The following is a 17,669-nucleotide window of genomic DNA, read 5'->3' on the forward strand; positions in this document are numbered from 1 at the left end:
CTCCAAAATATTTTATAAAAAGCTTTAAAAACATGACATCTTGCAATGAAGTGGTGTACATCTTCTCTCTCATTAAGATTGCAAAGGTCGATGCGGAATGTAATTTAAATTTAATAGTTTACCTCTAACTTCAAATATAACATCTATCATACTTATGGGGAAAAGGTTGAGGAGGTATGTTCGTTCTTGAAGATTCAAATTAAGTTGACCGTAAATCATTCTTCCTCTTTTAAACTTCTATACACGACATGACTTAACTTCTCTATTATTGTTTTAAAATTGTCTTTTAAGTCTGAAAGGCTTATACCAGGTAAAAATTCGCTACTTACACCCAAGCTAAGAGCCAACTCCTGGCACTTTTCGACTAGATTACCCCTGGATGACAAAATCTTTTGAACTACGTGTCTCGGCCATCTTTCTTCGTCCATTTCCATCACCTTGATAATGTAGTCAAAATGCAGATTTAAGGTCCTTAAGAAAGGTTCAGTTGTTTCAAAATGTAGGAAATAAATTGAAGTGCAAATTGGTAGCCGAAAAATGCGCCTTAAGAAATACCTTAGAAACCTTTACACCTCTTCGTATTGACAATATCACCAAACTTGCGCCCCATAAAGCATTATAAAAGCTTCTGTTTCATGAAAAATGTTTAGCTTTGAGCTATGCTCGACACCTTTATAATCGATGGAACGTTTCCACACAGAAGAAACTGCTCTTTTCGATTCCGCTAACTTGGACTCAAAATGCTTTTTTATGTTGAGGTTATTTGTTATTACAACCCCTAACTATTTGTACTCTCAAACAATTGCAACATATTCACCTTTGTACATCCACTTTTCATTATTTGCATATCTTCCTCCTCCGCCCCGAAATATCATAATTTTAGATTTCTGTAAATAAACTGACAGATTCCATTTTCCCCAGTATGTCTCCAGTCTGTTTAATATAATCCGCAAATATCAGTCCTCCTCCGACCTCCTCAAAGATATCATTCATAAACAAAACAAATAGTAGTGTGCTCAACACACCGTCTTGTTTAGCTCCCATTGCTGTTGAAAGCTCTTCGGATATATACTCCCCATCCCATACGTAAGCCATATTATTTTCATACATCGTTACAAGGGTTACGACTTTACTTGATACTCCAAGCTTCTAAAGCTTATAAAAAAGCACTTCGCGGGCGATTGAATCAAACGCAGCTTGAAAATCCACAAAAAAGGCGTAAAGTTTTTGTTTACTCCTTTTGAAGTCCTCTGTAATGTTTATCAAACTGAATACTTGGTCTATAGTCGAATAGCTCTTTCTATGTCCTGCTTGAAATGCATTAAGAATTTTCTTTTATTTGGGCCAATGTGTAAGCCTATTAAAAATTAGAGTACTGAAAAACTTAAGGGAAGAATTCAAGAAGGAGATGTCCCTATAATTTCCCGGTACATCATAAGAACCTTTTTTGTGTAAGGGGTATATTATTGACCTCATGAAGCTTTGAGGGACGTCCGCGCTCTCAAAAATCATGGTGAACTCCACTGTCAATACGGACAAGAATTCTATGGAACAGTCCTTAAAAAACTCTGCGGAATTTGGTCTTCACCCGGAGCCTTACCCATTTTGGCATTTAATTTTTTTAGCTCAGTAGTCGAGAATGGTGCATCAAGAAATTCATCTTTGAAATACGGAGCTGCGTACTGTGAAAGCGTTGGAAATTGCTGCGCGTTGAGTAATTTCGTGAAATAAATACGGAGTTCAGACGCTTTCAGTGATGCAGCAATTAAATTGGTTTTTCCTGTGTCGTATTTAAAACGTTAATGTTTTGACGCTCCAGACTTTTTCTTTTTTTAAAACAGAGTTGTTTAAATTTTGTATTGGCACCTGCATACATTATTTTGAAAAGATGTGTTGGATTTTCTCAGCAGCTTTAAGAAAGCGAACGGTTTTTTTCTTGCTTTAAGACACTCATCGTCAAACCATCCCTGCCTAAAACTATTATAGACCTTAACTTCGACAGCCTTGACTATCATTTGAGTCAGGTCCTTTTGTTTTAATTGGTTATGCGACATATGTGTTTGTGTAATGTAAAGAAATCTATCTTTCCATCTCAGCTTGAGAAGCAGCCTCAGTTGTTGTGTGTTGGTTGTATCTTTGGTACCAGAGACTATGTAAGACACTTCCAAAGGCATGTGATCCGAAAAAGTCTGTTCAGCTATCCTAATATCTGACAATTGTATTCCATTTGCCGAACAACCCATTATTCACTTTAATTCTAATTCTGAAAATGATAAAAGTGAAGATAAGATCGAAAAAGAGTTAAATTGATTTAAAAAAATAAACTTCGTAGTTTATAACGAGTGATTGCTACATTACTGTTATCCGATAATTCAAACTTCGATATTAAACTTAATTTTTAAAGTTCAATTAAAATTATATGCGAGTATTAAATTACAACTAAAGTTTTCTGGTATTTAAGGATCTCGCGTTGGGCGCCATTCTAAATTTTCAGTAAATATGGTAATATCACATGATTACAGTTCATTTTCAACTTAAGATTTAAATGTTTATAACAAAAGTTGTTGGAATTTTTACTTTCTACAACTTTTACACGAGTGATAACAAATTTTATTAAAAACAAATAGGAAACAGCTTTAAGAAGTACTTTTAGTGAAATTTGTCTATTTCACTCTCAATTTTTAATGAGAAATGCTTAGGTTATTTATTCTCGGCTTCCTTATGAAAATGAATGTTTTTAAACCAAATCTTATAAACTACTTGTAACAGCATCGTTTTTAGGTGCTAAAATCGCTCGTTTCCGTAACGAATCATCCGATTTCTCTGAAATTTGAGCGGCTTGAGGGTAAACACCGTAGCTATTAATTCGTCTTGTCCAGTAAAGCTAGTTGAAAATGTTGGTTCTTTTAGTACTTCACCATCGTTATTTAAAATATTTCAATTCCCTATATCCAAAAGAGTTCTTGAAAATTGTGCTCCATTACTATAACCACCCAAATGTACGCGCATATTTGTGGTCAATCTTAAAGGTTTGACAGAAGCCCACAGAAACGACGATTTTAAGCATGCATTTATTTCATCACTTTTTGTGATGTTTGCCGAAAATCACCAGCGAACAGTATTACAACACCTTCCATTGGACGTTCATCTGCTCTAAGGGTACGATCCAGAGCATCAGACCCACCTTTATTTACCATAGTCGAATCGTCCCACACAATAAACGTCGTTTCTTTCAAGATCCTAAAAAATGAACACTCTTGGCTTTGCAAATCTAAAAGCGATTTAAAAATTGCGTGAGCTGTTTTTCCATTTTGTAGTAATGTTGCAGCAATCCCAGATGATGCTACTGCTAATGCAATTTTTGCTTGCATTCTAAATTTATTTAGCAAGCAAAAGATTGATCAAAACCGTTTTTCCAGTCCCGCCAGGTGCATCAAGAAAGAACATTTTACCACTGTTCTGCATCACGTTGTCGATTATAGTGTTGTATGCAAGTCGCTAGTCGTCGGTTAATTTTTGTTCATTTTCTTGAACGAACGTTGTTTCGGAAAGATTATCCCTGTCCTGAAGAAATTGTCTGTTGCGTTCTTCAATCCGTGTAGGAGATTCTATACCAAAGCCTGACATCATTTTTCCTGAAACACGAATCATACCAAGAAAATGTTTAGAATCTCAATGAGAATGATTGAAAAGACTTTTTAATGGTTTTAGTGGATCAGCGATTTCTGCCCATAAATCTTTTCCTCCTGAACAGCAGAGACCAGGTGGATCTTTATGCTATTTGAATGCACGACGGAAATAGCTCTTGGTATTTATATTTACTATCGAAACGAGAGATCAGTGAGTCAGTGATATTTGAATTTTATATGTATAGATAACAATTTATTGACTAACATTATCAGACTTTAAAAAAAAACTGCATGACAATTGGATAAAAAGTTTCGAAGCCAAACCGTAACAATGATTTATATAAATTGATTTAGCATCCATAATATTCTCCATGTTTATAAAATTACCATGACAATAAAAAAAGCTAATTTTTTAACGAAAGGTAAATACTCAAAAAACTGGTACAGACACGGAGTAAAATATTTACATTTTGCGTTACACTTAGTAAGACTTTTGTGGTAAAAGGTTAACTGGCGATATCATATTGGTTAGCGCAAGAGTTTGGCATTAGAAATCTCTCCTTAATGATAATCGATGGGTTCAATTCAGGTACCTATAAACTAAAAGATGGTGGGCCTCAAGGCTCTGTCCTGTCTCCGACACTCTTTCTTTCTCATTTTTATTAATAATTTCCTGGGCAATACAAGAATTTAACTCATTATTATCTATAAAATTTATAAACGTCCATTTCCAGAATATAATTCATATCTCTTTGCTGGTACTCCAGTAACTTCCCAAAGCACTTTGATAGTGTTCAAGGAAGAACTTTCTAAATAATTGGTGACAATAATATCGTGGATTTAATTACGTCGCTTTTACGCCTTCGTATTGTTTTTTGTCTTATTCTTTTTCATCGTTTCTTTTTTGTAAACTTTAAACTAGAAGCTGGTGGGCCTCAAGACTCTGTCCTGTCTCCAACACTCTTTCTCATTTTTATTTATGATGTTTTGTCTTAAACTTTTGTTTAAATCCTTTTACCAGGTAGGTGTTTGAGTTTTCTAGGGCAATGCAAGAAGTTTACCACGACCCCCTCCTCCTTAATCAGATTATTATCTATACAAATTATGAAATTATAAAGCTGCTGCTCCAGTAACTTCCCAAAACACCACTTGGATAGTACTCAAGGAAGGTCCTTTTACAAAATTGACAAAAATATCGTGGGTTTAATAACATCGTTTTTACGCTTTCGTATTGTCTCTTGGCTTATTCTTTTTCATCGTTTTCTTTTTTGTTAACGAGAAATTCTTCAAACAGTAAGTTTCACCGCCCTGCAGTACAAACGTCTCAAGGAATGCTCATCAGTAAACTCCGCAACACTAAACAAAAAACAACCAGTAATTTATTACAATTCTCGACTTTTTGTTTTGGTGCATATGAAAATCACTCTCAAGTGGATTGCATCTTTACAGACTTTAGCAATGTATTTAACAAATTATGTCATGAAATTATAAATTAAGTAAAATTGAACTATAAAATATGACCGTTTCGTCATGTGGATTTCTAAATATCATGAAAAAAAGATATTCTAGCGTCATGTTCAGAAGAAAATTCCGGTGTACCTCAAGGGAGTCGCCTTGGCCCATTGCTGTTTATTTTATTTATCAAAGATTTGCCTTCTGTTTTAAATGCGTAATTCTGTACCGCTATTCTATGCACATGATATTTAAATGTTTTGAATTATTAACTCCAGCAAGGATTGTTAAGAGCTACAAGAAGATCTAAATCAATTTTGGGAATGGTGCAACAAATTGTGCCGACTGTATTTCAAACTAGCTTAAGAAGAATGTATTTAAACAGTCCCTCTTTATCAATTGACTCTAAAAATGAAAATTTCAAATCTGCAAGCTCTAAACACAACTTCTCTGTTAAGTACAGAGATTTGTTTTTAATGTGCTTCATGACATTTGGTCTTTCTTTATGATTGCAATATTCAGAAATTCAATAGCTTCTCTCCTTTTAAAACCACCTTATCTTCGTTACCTAATGTTCACAATACCAAAAAGGTGTCAGAACCCCCTTAAGATTGCGGTGATTATTTATGGTATATACATATATATTCGAATACCTTGAATATAAAGAGCACTTTAACAATTCTCGTTTCGAATTTCGAGTGCATTAAAAACACAACCTTTAAAATAGAACAATCTGGCGCTCTAAATAATTTATCCATTAAAAATGTTTATAGAGCCAAACTTAGATAAACTAAAAAATCTGCTTTACGTCAGAATACTTAAAAATTTGTATCTCAATAGATACAAACAAATTTGATGAACAAAAATAATATTGACTCTCTAAATATAAATCGCAACGATTAATTAATTTATTTTTGTTTTATCTAAACTCTTTTCTTATTTAAACACAACTTAAGTGCGAAACAAAAAACACAACTACACCGTTTTTAAGTGTGTACAGAACTTAATTTTTATTGCGTTTTATAAACATGTAATGCTGTGATGTACACCTCATATCAGAAAATGTAATTGATTTCGTTTATTATAGTTTTAAGTTGTTCATAATCATTACCTATAACTATTTGCAGTTATTCAACATTTTTGTCCGATAAGATCATCATCATCAATTGTCTTTATAAGGTTAAACCTGTCAAGAATGTGTGTGCTTGTAAACATCGTGATTTTTCAATCACTTGAAAATATTAATATATTTTTAAAAAATAGGGTGTAATATAATGTGTGAAAAACAATACGAGTTGTTATACTTTTTCTTTTTGTTTTTAACCTGTCACTATATTACCGACACTAAAACAAAAATGCCGATTGATTTCACGTCATCTGCATAGACGATACTTTACATGCACCATATGTCATAGATCGACTTGAATTTTTAAAAAAATGGAGGGAAAAAACGGTAAAAACAACAATAAAATTGTATTTCTATTTCTATAAATCTTGCGCGTCTATCAACATTTCCTCTCATCATGCATCAAGAGTCACAGTCGCAGTGGAGCGGGCTGTGGTGCGGTGGAGTGTCTCTCCCGCTCGGACTCGGTGCGGAATGGATGTACATAGCACGTGATTCAAATGTAGATCGTGCAGCGCTTCACTGTGCTGCGATGTGGTGTTATGTCGGTATCGGTACTTGGTGTACAAATGGGGTTTACCTATGTCGGTACCAGAGTGATCAATCTTCTCCCAGCAATCATCCCATCCTCGTTTGCGGTGCGCTTCAGCTTTATAACTTCAGCCTCATCAGCTTCACAAGGAATGCGACCGAGTGACATGTTTCACACGGCAATTTTACTTTTTACTTTTTTTGTTGTTGTTGTCTTTTCTGTTATTATTATCTCGTAAGTTTATACTCAAGTTGCACGTAGTATATGCTCATCGTAATGTAGCAAAAGTATAATCATTTTCTTTAAGTTTTTGAAAAAAAAAATGGAGAAATTTCTTTCCCTTTCTTGTTTATTTAGTTATTTCTTCTGTTTCTTTTTTTTGTGAACTTATTTGGCGCGGCCTTTCTTTCTTTACTTGATACTCGAGTATACAATCACCATTACCGCCACCGGGACCGCCGCCGTCATCATTGAAATGAAAACACTTGTTTTTTTTTTTTGTACTGATGTCTCTTCTTGTTTTAATTAAGAATTGAAAAACGAAGTCGAAGATAAGAAGATGGTGAAGGCGCTTTATGGGGAGAAAGTTATATCCCTTCTTGGATTCGATATACTTAATTGTTTCTCGAAGCGGTCTGACGGCCAATCGGTCGACTAGCCGAGACAGGAGAAGATTCCAATGGACTTGAATGTCTTTTTAATCATCTTCTAATAGCTTCATCCTGAGATTTCTTCTTGTCTTTTTTCTTCTTCTTCTTTTCTTCCTGTGGTTAAGTACGTCCGGTTTCCTGAGTTAACCTTAACCTCCTCCTATTACAATGTAAGGTACCTTTTATATAATTTCCTTACTACCTGTTGGTCGTTAATTCTCTTTGAGGTATTGATTCTTATATTACGCGGCTTGACCTTGTAAATAAATTGTAGGTTCTTAAAAAGGAATTGTAGAACGATTTTATAATTGAACATACATTCCACAAATGGCAATCCAAAATATTAATGATTAAGCAATTTTAATTAAAATTCATATCTTGTAGTAGGAATTAAAAAATACACTTACTTGAAAATAAGCACTTACTATTAGGTACTTACAGTAAAAACCTCGTATATGGATTTTTGTTGCGTTTGAGTTTAAAGTGTTTTGGTGTTTGCTGGAAAATGTTTTACTTTTGTGTTTTAACTTTGGAACGTGGCGTTCCGCTTTTAACCTATTTATGTGCATTGTTTTTAAATTGACAACTTGACCAATCGCTCGGCTTCAATTCTTGAGTTAGCTTGACCTTTTGTGGGTGTAAACCAAGATCCTTATTCATAATGTTCTTAGTTCTTGAGAACGCCGCTGTGAAATTAATTGATTTGGATCGTTTGCTAGGGACACCTGAACGGTTGAGATATTTCGACCAACCTATTGTCTCACGAACACGATAACATCAAACAACGAATACACTGGTGGACAGTGTCTGTCCCACAAATAGTGTTAAATGATTAAAACGAATTCGAATCCCGCCTCAGGATCTATCGGGATCTGTCACATCAATATTTTAAAATATGCCACTTTAAAAACAACCTAAAAAGGCAGTTTTTTTAAGGCTAAGTTTAAATTATAGATGATCTTTCAAAGTACAAAAATTTTATGTTCTTACTTAGTTTTTGAAATTTCTCATTGGTTATGAGCAGGGTTAGGAATTAAAAAAAGACAAAAGAAAACACTTCAAAAGGCATTTAACTCATTTAAGGGGGTATTCTGGTCTAGAGGCATGAATTTTAGGTAATTTTTGAAGTTCTGTAGAAAAAAGCAAGCAATAATTTTAGCATCTATTTTTTTATACGTTATTTATTCACATTAGAAGCATGCAAAAAAAAATAAAAAAGTAAAAAAAAAATCAAAATTCCGTTAGTTATCAGCTGATGGAGTGGTGCATCTTAAAAATTTGGTGCGTGACCATACCCACGATTTTAACTCTTCTAGAAATCTGAAATCAAAAACTAAAAAAGATTATTAATCTACAATAATGTCGCAATGTCTGGAACTACGGAAAAGTTACAAACATTTTTTTCTACAAAATGGCGGCTGTCTAAAGAAAAATACAAAAAAATTACCATTTTTTGAACATTCTTCGATTTGTTAAAAATAGTAAAAATTTAAATTTGGGGATGGCCGTAGTTCCGGACGTAGACAAGTCACTAAAGAAGACTCTCTTAAAATTTCAAGTAAATCGGTTCGGCAGAACCTGAGAAATCGTGGGTATCAGATTCAAAAAGACAGTTCTGAGAAAAACGCGTTTAAAGTACTCCATTATGTCTTTTGTTCTATTAGTTGCAGCCCAACCGATTTGGGTGGCTGCTCAGCAAAATACTTATTTCTCCGAAAATAATTTGAATTTGGGAAAATCCTCTCGTAGACATATTCTTAAATAGTTAAACTATGAAAATATGAAAAGAAAAAAAAATCGATTTTTTTAATTTCTAGACCAGAATACCCCCTTAATTATGGTAGCATTGGATTACCAAGAGTTTTTTAAAGTTCTCAGTTAGAAATATTCTTCGGCTGTTCCTTAGAAGGGCTGTGAAGGAGCTAAATGATCTCTCAAGCTCAGCTGAAACGAGCGGAGCGCATCTAAAACTTTGAACATTATTAAGTCCAAAGTTTCCTGCAATTCGACAAAAATTTCGAGATTTCTATACCTCCCAGATCTTTTTGGAAGGATATGACATTCTTGGAGGATGAGTCAATCCTTTTTTATACAGATGAGTCAAACACAAAACAAGGGGTTAGTGAAGTTGTGTACTCTGAACGACTGAAATTAAGTCCCTCATTCCGTCTTCCCAATCATTGTAGCGTGTTCCAGAAGGAACTTTTTGGCGATAAAAGAAGTCTTGTTCTGGCTTAAAGAAAACGTGATATCGACATCTGATATCCGCATTTTCTCAGATGGTCAGGATGCTATCAAATCACTGGACTCTGTCTCTACAAACGCTATAACAGTCCTTAGCTGTCGATCATCTGTAATGGAGATGGCGCAATAGTTTAATATTCACCTTTGCTGGGTGCCGGACCATAGAGACATTCCAGGTTACTGTAAGGTAGATGAACTCGCCAGGAACGGTACAGTGCCCATCCACGTTTGGCACATACTGGCATACTAATCGCTACTTGTAAACTGTACGGACAAGGAAGAGAAGAAAACAATTCTTTACCTTTTCTGTACATGCCTTGCGCTAGCTCAAAAACGCAAGAATTTCCTAGGAGAATTCTTCTTGAACGATCTAAATCATATCAGCATAGTCAGCCTCTCAGGTTTCATGAGGGACTCTAACTGGTTCCATTGAGCTTAGGATGTAGCCTCAAGATTCATGTGGTATCACAATGGGCCATTTAACTGGCCTAAGTGTGCCCGTTTCCATCTTTGACAGCCACTTTAACCTAACCCTAACCTTCCTGAAAGGTCGCCGTTTATTACAGAAGTTGTTAGCTTAATCGTTTTTAGCACTGTGTTTCCATGGAAAACGGGAGTAAACTTCTTCAAGACTTCCTCTGCAATGAGCCCTTTCGCTTTTTTTAAATTTTCAATGTCTTTTTGCAGTTCTTCGCAAATTGATGTTCCTTGATGAGAATATTGTTAGCTTAAATTATAAGTAGGCATAGACTCTCAAATATATACCTCTTTTTTGTAGGTTTTTGAAAAATTGTTTTTTTCAGATTGACTAAAAACCCAAATTGACTTTAATGCACTCCAGCTGCGCTTGCAGCTGATAAGAAGAGAAGAAGAACTTCAATCAATTTTTGCAACACAGCTTGCATTATCTTCGAGAGTGTTGACGATTTTTTTGATCAGAGCAAAAATTCCGCATGCTCCTGCCTCTAACCAAGTACCCCCAGCGATGTAAAACCTAGGTTAAATGTGAATTCAAAAATATGACTTCAAATTCAGTTTCAAACAAACTAACAGGTTGAAGTGGCAGTGGCAATTCAGGTTCCATATCCTTAAAAATATCAATCCGAGATGGACTCTTCAGAAATACTTCTTTTAAGTTCGACACGAAGGAGTAAACTTTTGAGTAGTGACTGCGTATGATTTCACAAACTCTGTTTACATCGTGAGTCACGCAAGTTACGTGAACCATTTTTGAGTGCAACACTTGCAGAGTTTTGCCACTCTTCTTCATTAATACGGTTCAGCGACTGTTACACAAAAACAAAACCTTTTCTCTCTTAAGCTCATCGGGCCACAATAATCGCATCGAATCGTCAAAAAGCTGGGTTTTTAACTAAAGATTCTTAAAAATTGGAAAAACCATCACGGATTTTATTAAGAAAAAGCAAATTCATAAATTAAAATAGCCTCAAAAAGACTTTTATGGTTGTTCTTTCGAATTTTACTTACTTCGCGCTACAGCGCATTGTGCTCCTGGGCGTCAAGTAATAACTTTCGCCAGCTTACTCGATCTCTAGCTTGCTGCCTCCAGTTTCAAATACCAAGCTCACGTGAGTCGGCCTCAACTTTAACACTCCACCGGAGATGAGGCCTGCCTCTGCTTCTTGCTCAATCAGACTTGGCGTTGAATACCTTACGGGCTGGAGCTTCGATGTTCATTCGCTCGACTTGCCATCTTAAGCGTTGAACACGCAGTTTTTTGACCAGTGGTAAGTCGCTGTACAGCTCGTATAACTCCTGATTAAATCTTCTCCGCCAGATGTTACTTTGCCTGTCGACAAAAACCGGATCATAGATCGTAAGCAGAACCTTCCTCTCGAAGATACCAAGAGATCCATCCGCCTGGTAGAGGGTCCATGCTTCTGCACCATACAGTAAGACTGGGATGATTAAAGTTTTGTACAGTGTCTCTTTGGTACTTCGCTATAGGCCCTTACTCCCGAACTGCTTACTTAGGCCAAAGAAACAGCGATTAGCAACGGTAATTCTGCGTTTGATCTCCGCGCTGATGTCATTTGCAGAATTAACAGCAGTGCCCAGTTAAACAAATTCTTTTACCACCTCGAAGTTTTACCTGTCAATTGACACATTTTGACCAAGTTTACGGTGTGAATCAACTCTATTTGAAGATAGTAAATACTTTGTTTTGTCCTCGTTAATGTCAAGACCCATTTTTTTCGCCTCAGACTCGACATTAGAGAAAGCACCCGTCACTGCTCGTTTGGTTCTTCCCATAATGTCGATGTCACCTGCATATCCAAGATATTGTGTGCATTTTTGAAAGATGGTGCCACTTGTATTGCCGTTGGTGTTGCGCACCACTCTTTCAAGAACAATATTGAAGGAGCTACATGACAGTGCATTGACTTGTCCAAGTCCTCTAGTGGTTTCGAAGGTTTCGGTTGAGTCTCTTACAATTTTGACGCAACAACGAGCATTTTCCAGCGTTATCCTGATGAGTCGTATCAGTTTTGTAGGAATACCAAAATTCAACATGGCACGGTAAAGTTCGTTCCTGTCTACACTGTCATAAGCTGGTTTAAAATCGATGAAAAGATGATGTGTTTCGATGTTATGTTCTTGGGTCTTTTCTAGGATTTGGCACAGAGTATAAATTTGGTCGACGGTAGATTTTCCGTGCCTGAAGCCACACTGGTAAGGGCTTCAGGCGATCACATAATACGCTTGACAAGATCTTTTATGCGATGTTTACAAGGCTAATGCCTCTGTAGTTGGCGCAGAGAAGGCGGTCACCTTTTTTATGGATCGGGCAGATGGTGCTTAAGTTCCACTCTTCGGGCATGCTTTCTTCCGACCAAATTTTAGTAACTAAATGGTGAATGCTCCTTACCGGATCTGCTCCACCGTACTTAAAAAGCTCCGCCTGCAGACCGTCAACACCGGCCGCTTTGTTCGACTTCAGCCTGGTGATAGCTAGTATGATCTCACTCTGGTCGGGATAGTGGAACTCTAGATCGTCAACCAAATAGATTTGATGTAACTGCTCGCTGGCGGAATCGTTAACTTCATCACCATTAAGCAGCTGGATTAAATGATGTCTCCAGATTTTTAGCATTGACTGAGTCTCGACTACGGTATTTCCCTCCTTATCTTTGCAGGTTCTAGGGCAGCTAGTGAATCCCATTGTTTTCTTTTTGACTCTTCTTTAAAAGCTTCACACCTGTTTCCTGTTAAAACATGCTCATGGCCTTTTTTCTTTCTTTGGAGCAAGCGGTTCTCATCCCTTCTCTTGTCGACGTAGAGCTGGCGGGAAGATCGTGGTCTCCTTTGCTGCCTCCGTTTTTTCTGTGTTTGCCTAAAGCGTTCGGAGTCAAACCAGGGGTACCTTGGTATTGGCTGTGAAAAACCTAGCACCTCTTCTGCAGCATTCCTGATGGATTGTTTGCAAAGCTGCCGGTGGGTCTCTGGGCCCATATCGTCCGTTGTAGTGTTTCTTGCAAGCTCTAGAGATACTCGATCGGCAAAAGCATTGGCCTTTCTTTTGAATTTTTAAAAGTAATATCTCAAAAACCTGGCGTGATGCATTCATTTTTGAAAGCAGATTTGAATTAAGGGCACCAAAACCCATTATAAAAGTGCTATTTTATTGCCAATATAATTCACCTAAAATAAGTCATTTGTCAATTAGGTCAATCTGAGTTACATAGACACAAGTCAAGTTGAACTGATTTCGGAATAGTTACTTACAAACTACGAGTTTCACTTTTATCGATACTTCAAATCAATAAGAATTGTTGATATCAAACTGAACGAAAGAAATTCTCAGATATACATTGTCTTCTTCTGCCAAGCTATAAACTGTCATATTCAGTTGCAAAATGGCGGCAATGACATTAGATCAAAAAATAACAACTAAAGCTGAACCTACATCTTCGTTATCTTCATTGAAGAAATCTGTATTTGATATAACATTACCTATACACAAATAGTATTTACTAGTTTGCTTAAACTTCAACTTGTATATTTGGAATATTTGGTTGCGGTTTGACACATCGCTATAACTTGTCCTTGAACTGCTCTGACCTATAGGTGGCGTCATCATCGGTGTCATAAAAGATCAAACAAATTATTGTGGTTAAGTTTATGCTAAATTACTATAAACGTCATTGTCTTGTCAAGTGTGGTATTAAATTTCTTAGAAAAACCATTACCAATCAATTATTGATACGTTAAATGCGCGATGAAATGATATCTGATGATGATGATGATTTTTTGTTTGTCTGTAATTTACTTGATGAATCACATGCAATAGATCATTCATATATCAAAAACGAGACAATAAGAAATGCCTGGAGTGATTTCAATTTAAATCATGACTTAATGTAGACAATATTTTATTTTCATCTCCATGGAGGATTCTCTTCAACATTGTGTCATGGGAGACAACGAATTATTAGTCATAGTCATCCCGGAATTCAGCGCCACCTCGTTAACAGTCTGTCTTGAAATTTCTTGAAGATAAATCTACATTAAAAATGTATAAATCATTAAATAACGAAATGTAAACGGTTGTAAAAATAATTGAGCAAGAACAAAGGCCCAACATACCTACATTCCGATGCATATTTACGATAATTTTTATCGATCGAAATCTGTTTTGGAAAATTGCACTGAATTCTTTGTATAAATAAAATATTATGGACGACTTCGTTCAATTATAGATTTTATGAGTTAAAAAACGAAAATAATGAATGATTGCGTTTATGCCTTTTTTACTGTCTCGAGTTTATAAATTACTTGAAGATTTGAATAAGTAGGAAAGTTAAGACTTTTAAAAAGTATTTATGACTTCCTCATAGGCTCAAATAAAACACAGAATAAAAAGAGAAAATTCTCAAGTGGTTTGTGTATTTTGAGTTAATTGAAAATGTGAATTTGAATTTTTAAGATGCATTTGACTGTAAAGAGGCAGTAAAATAATAATTTAAGAATGTTTAATGCAACCGATAATACGTTTGATCTTCATAAAAAGGGAAAGCTTCTATTAAGCTTCAAATAAAATTTGAAGTAAGTTTTTATGGCCTTAAAGATATTGGTATAGCTGAAAGTTTTCCCCATTCAAAAGAGAGAACATTTGAGCTTCAGCTTAATAAGATTTATCATTTAAGCCTTGTGGAACGAATGACGAATATTGATTTCGAAAAAAAAAATATTATATGTTAAATAGTTTTAAAAAAAGCACTCACTGATCTAAAGCTTAACTTACAATCCAAATATATAGTGTTTTCTTATAGGAACCTGACAGCTTAGAATTTAATTTGTGAACGCACCCTTTTACTAATCATTGAACTGTCATTGTCAATTTAAGTGGCAAAATACACGAACGAGCAATGTCTGCAAATTTTAAACATTTTCCACCTGTCAACATATTCATTGTCTAATGTTGCCGTGTCAGTGATGAGACAACGGGATGGTGGAATTGGCGAAAATATCGCTGGCCAGGCGTTCATAGGAAACGATCCAAATACACAACATTATGGCGTATTTTACGTCAGGATCTTGATTTGCACTCATACACGATCAATCTGACTCAAGAATTGAAACGGATGGAAAGAGGCTAATTTTTTCCGAATGGGAAAGTTGTCAAATCTTTAATGGAAAAACCAATGACATATAATTTTCCTTCTTTTTCAGAGCAATCTGCTTCCGGAATTTAATTTTTTTAAGATTTTTCAAAAATTTGTTATGTTTACAGTATTTTTTTAACTCAGAACGTTCGTTCTTATTTTCCTGAGCTTGTTGATCGCGCTCTAACACAAGTGATACATATAACTTTGAAGCTTTGAACACACTAAGCATAGAAATGAGAAAATTTTTGAATTTGACATTTCAGGGTCTGTTCAAAAACAGAGAAAAAAAGCACTTGCTGTCAACTTAATTTACATTCTCAAATAAGATTTATTTAAATATAAATATTTAAATTAGGCCAATACAATTTTTTTGTTTCTTTCTGCCAAATAATGACGACAAATCCCATAGATTTTGACAAATTAACACTGGATTAACTTGTAATAAATTTGAGTATAAACTGACAATTTTAAGCTTGGATTTTAAACTATACTTATTTTGGATGCTGTCATAATTAAAATTTTAAAAATCCATTAAATGTCAAAACCGGGAATACAGAATTCTTTGCATCTAAAAACAAACTTAAAATTCCCCATTTAGCTCCCAGTACGTGTAAAATTCCCCATTAATCTCCCAGTACGTGTAATTTGTGTTATTTTACTCATATCACCATCTTACTCACTTTTGCAGATTGATTAAGAAGAAAAAAGAAAAATGTCTGTCAAAACTGACGGAATAAAAACACGTGAATGATAAATTTCCCATTTCTGTTTTCCGTAGCACTGTTCGTTTACTTTTTCCAAACTATACTATTTTTTTAAATGGTGATCATATGCGTCGTTAAATCTCACTAAGACTTGTGATAATTGTTAAAAGAAAGAATTAGTGAATAGCGCAAATTTCTTCTCTTCGAATCCTTCACAAATTTTTCTCATGAACTTTTTTAAAACTGACAGTTTATCAATTTCTGTCAAACAAATAATACTTTTCACATAGAAATGTAGTGACTTGATTTATTAATATATTACTTGAAGCATTATATAGTAAATTAGCCGAAAACGTAAATCTTTCAAGTCTGCAACATTTTATTACAAATTATATGATATTATTCTTAATGCAACGTAACCATAAAATCATGGCAAAAATAACACAGTGAATCTTCTTTAGGGGAAACAAAGATTAAACGCTAAAAATTGATCCATAAATTGAAGTCAGCCAAGTGAATCGGATTATGTGAAAAAAAAACACCGATTCGCTAAAATAAAATGTAACGGTAGCTTAGCTGTCATTTTTCACTGTCTTTATGTCTGAAATTTGACATATCAACAAACAGCGCGACGTAAAATGTTTGAATGATCTGTCGGAATAACAGAAAACGAAAATCTTAAGGGCGAAAAGCACTATACATCAAATACTAGTATACATTTTGGCGTCTATTGTGAAATTTATTTGACCTGTCACATTGAAAGAACAACAAAAAACTTAAGGGCAAAATGCATTTAATCAGCTGATAGTATGTCTAAAAATTGACGTCTATTGTGAAATTCATTTGACACTGACGTTTTAAGTAAATTGAAAGATAGGAATTTCAACACTCAACACGAGATAAAGAATTTATTATAATTTCATGCTGATTTTTAATTGGATTTATTTTCCTTAATAAATATTAATCAATGTTGATTTTTTGTATACATATGTATGTATTTGAATTTTGTTTTAAATTGCTTAAGCAATGTCTATCAAATCGAAACATCATAAATTGCAAACTCTAGGAAACACGAAACTGTTTTTATAAGTGTGTATCTATTTATCAAGTGTATGTTGTACGTGTCAGTTTGAAACATCTGGTTTATAATCATGATTTATGTAAATAAAAATAATAATCACATAAATCAGAATATCAGATGACTTAATTTGAAATTTAGATTAAAATCTCCGGTCCTCATTTTTTTTTTATATGTGAATTCTTTGATTTTATTCATAAAAATAATAATTTAACAGACTCCTCTCTATATTCGGGCAGATTTATAAATTGAATAATGTGTCATGCACCCTAAAGTCCACTCTAAGCAACAGCTTCTACATCAGCTCTTAAGAAAAATCCCCCAAAGGCTAACAAACAAAACTCGACTTAAAACACAAAGACAAGTATTGTTGATGTGACTTAAGCTTAAACTCCAATCGAATGGGTGAAGATCTTACTGCATCAAATCAAGAGACACACTCTCAAACTCTACTCATATCAAGCCGAGAATCAACCGACCGACGATGAAGATGAAGATGAAAATGACGATGATGTCATATGATGCAATTTATTAATTTGTCCCAAAATAGAATTATTTGATTAAATAAATGTGACGTAGAATGAAACCGCAATCGAAAAGTATCCAAAGTGAATTTGGTTTCCC

The 17,669-nt window shown here is 34.8% G+C and overlaps 1 protein-coding gene across 31 annotated transcripts in view; it reads left to right on the forward strand.

Moving 5' to 3' along the window:
* The window catches only part of LOC129942467 (dystonin), a 290,358-nt gene that overhangs the window by 143,986 nt on the left and 128,703 nt on the right, over window positions 1–17,669 (forward strand). The window lies entirely within an intron of this gene.

This window comes from Eupeodes corollae, chromosome 1 (genome assembly GCF_945859685.1).
Source record: "Eupeodes corollae chromosome 1, idEupCoro1.1, whole genome shotgun sequence".
In the NCBI taxonomy this organism is placed as follows: domain Eukaryota; kingdom Metazoa; phylum Arthropoda; class Insecta; order Diptera; family Syrphidae; genus Eupeodes; species Eupeodes corollae.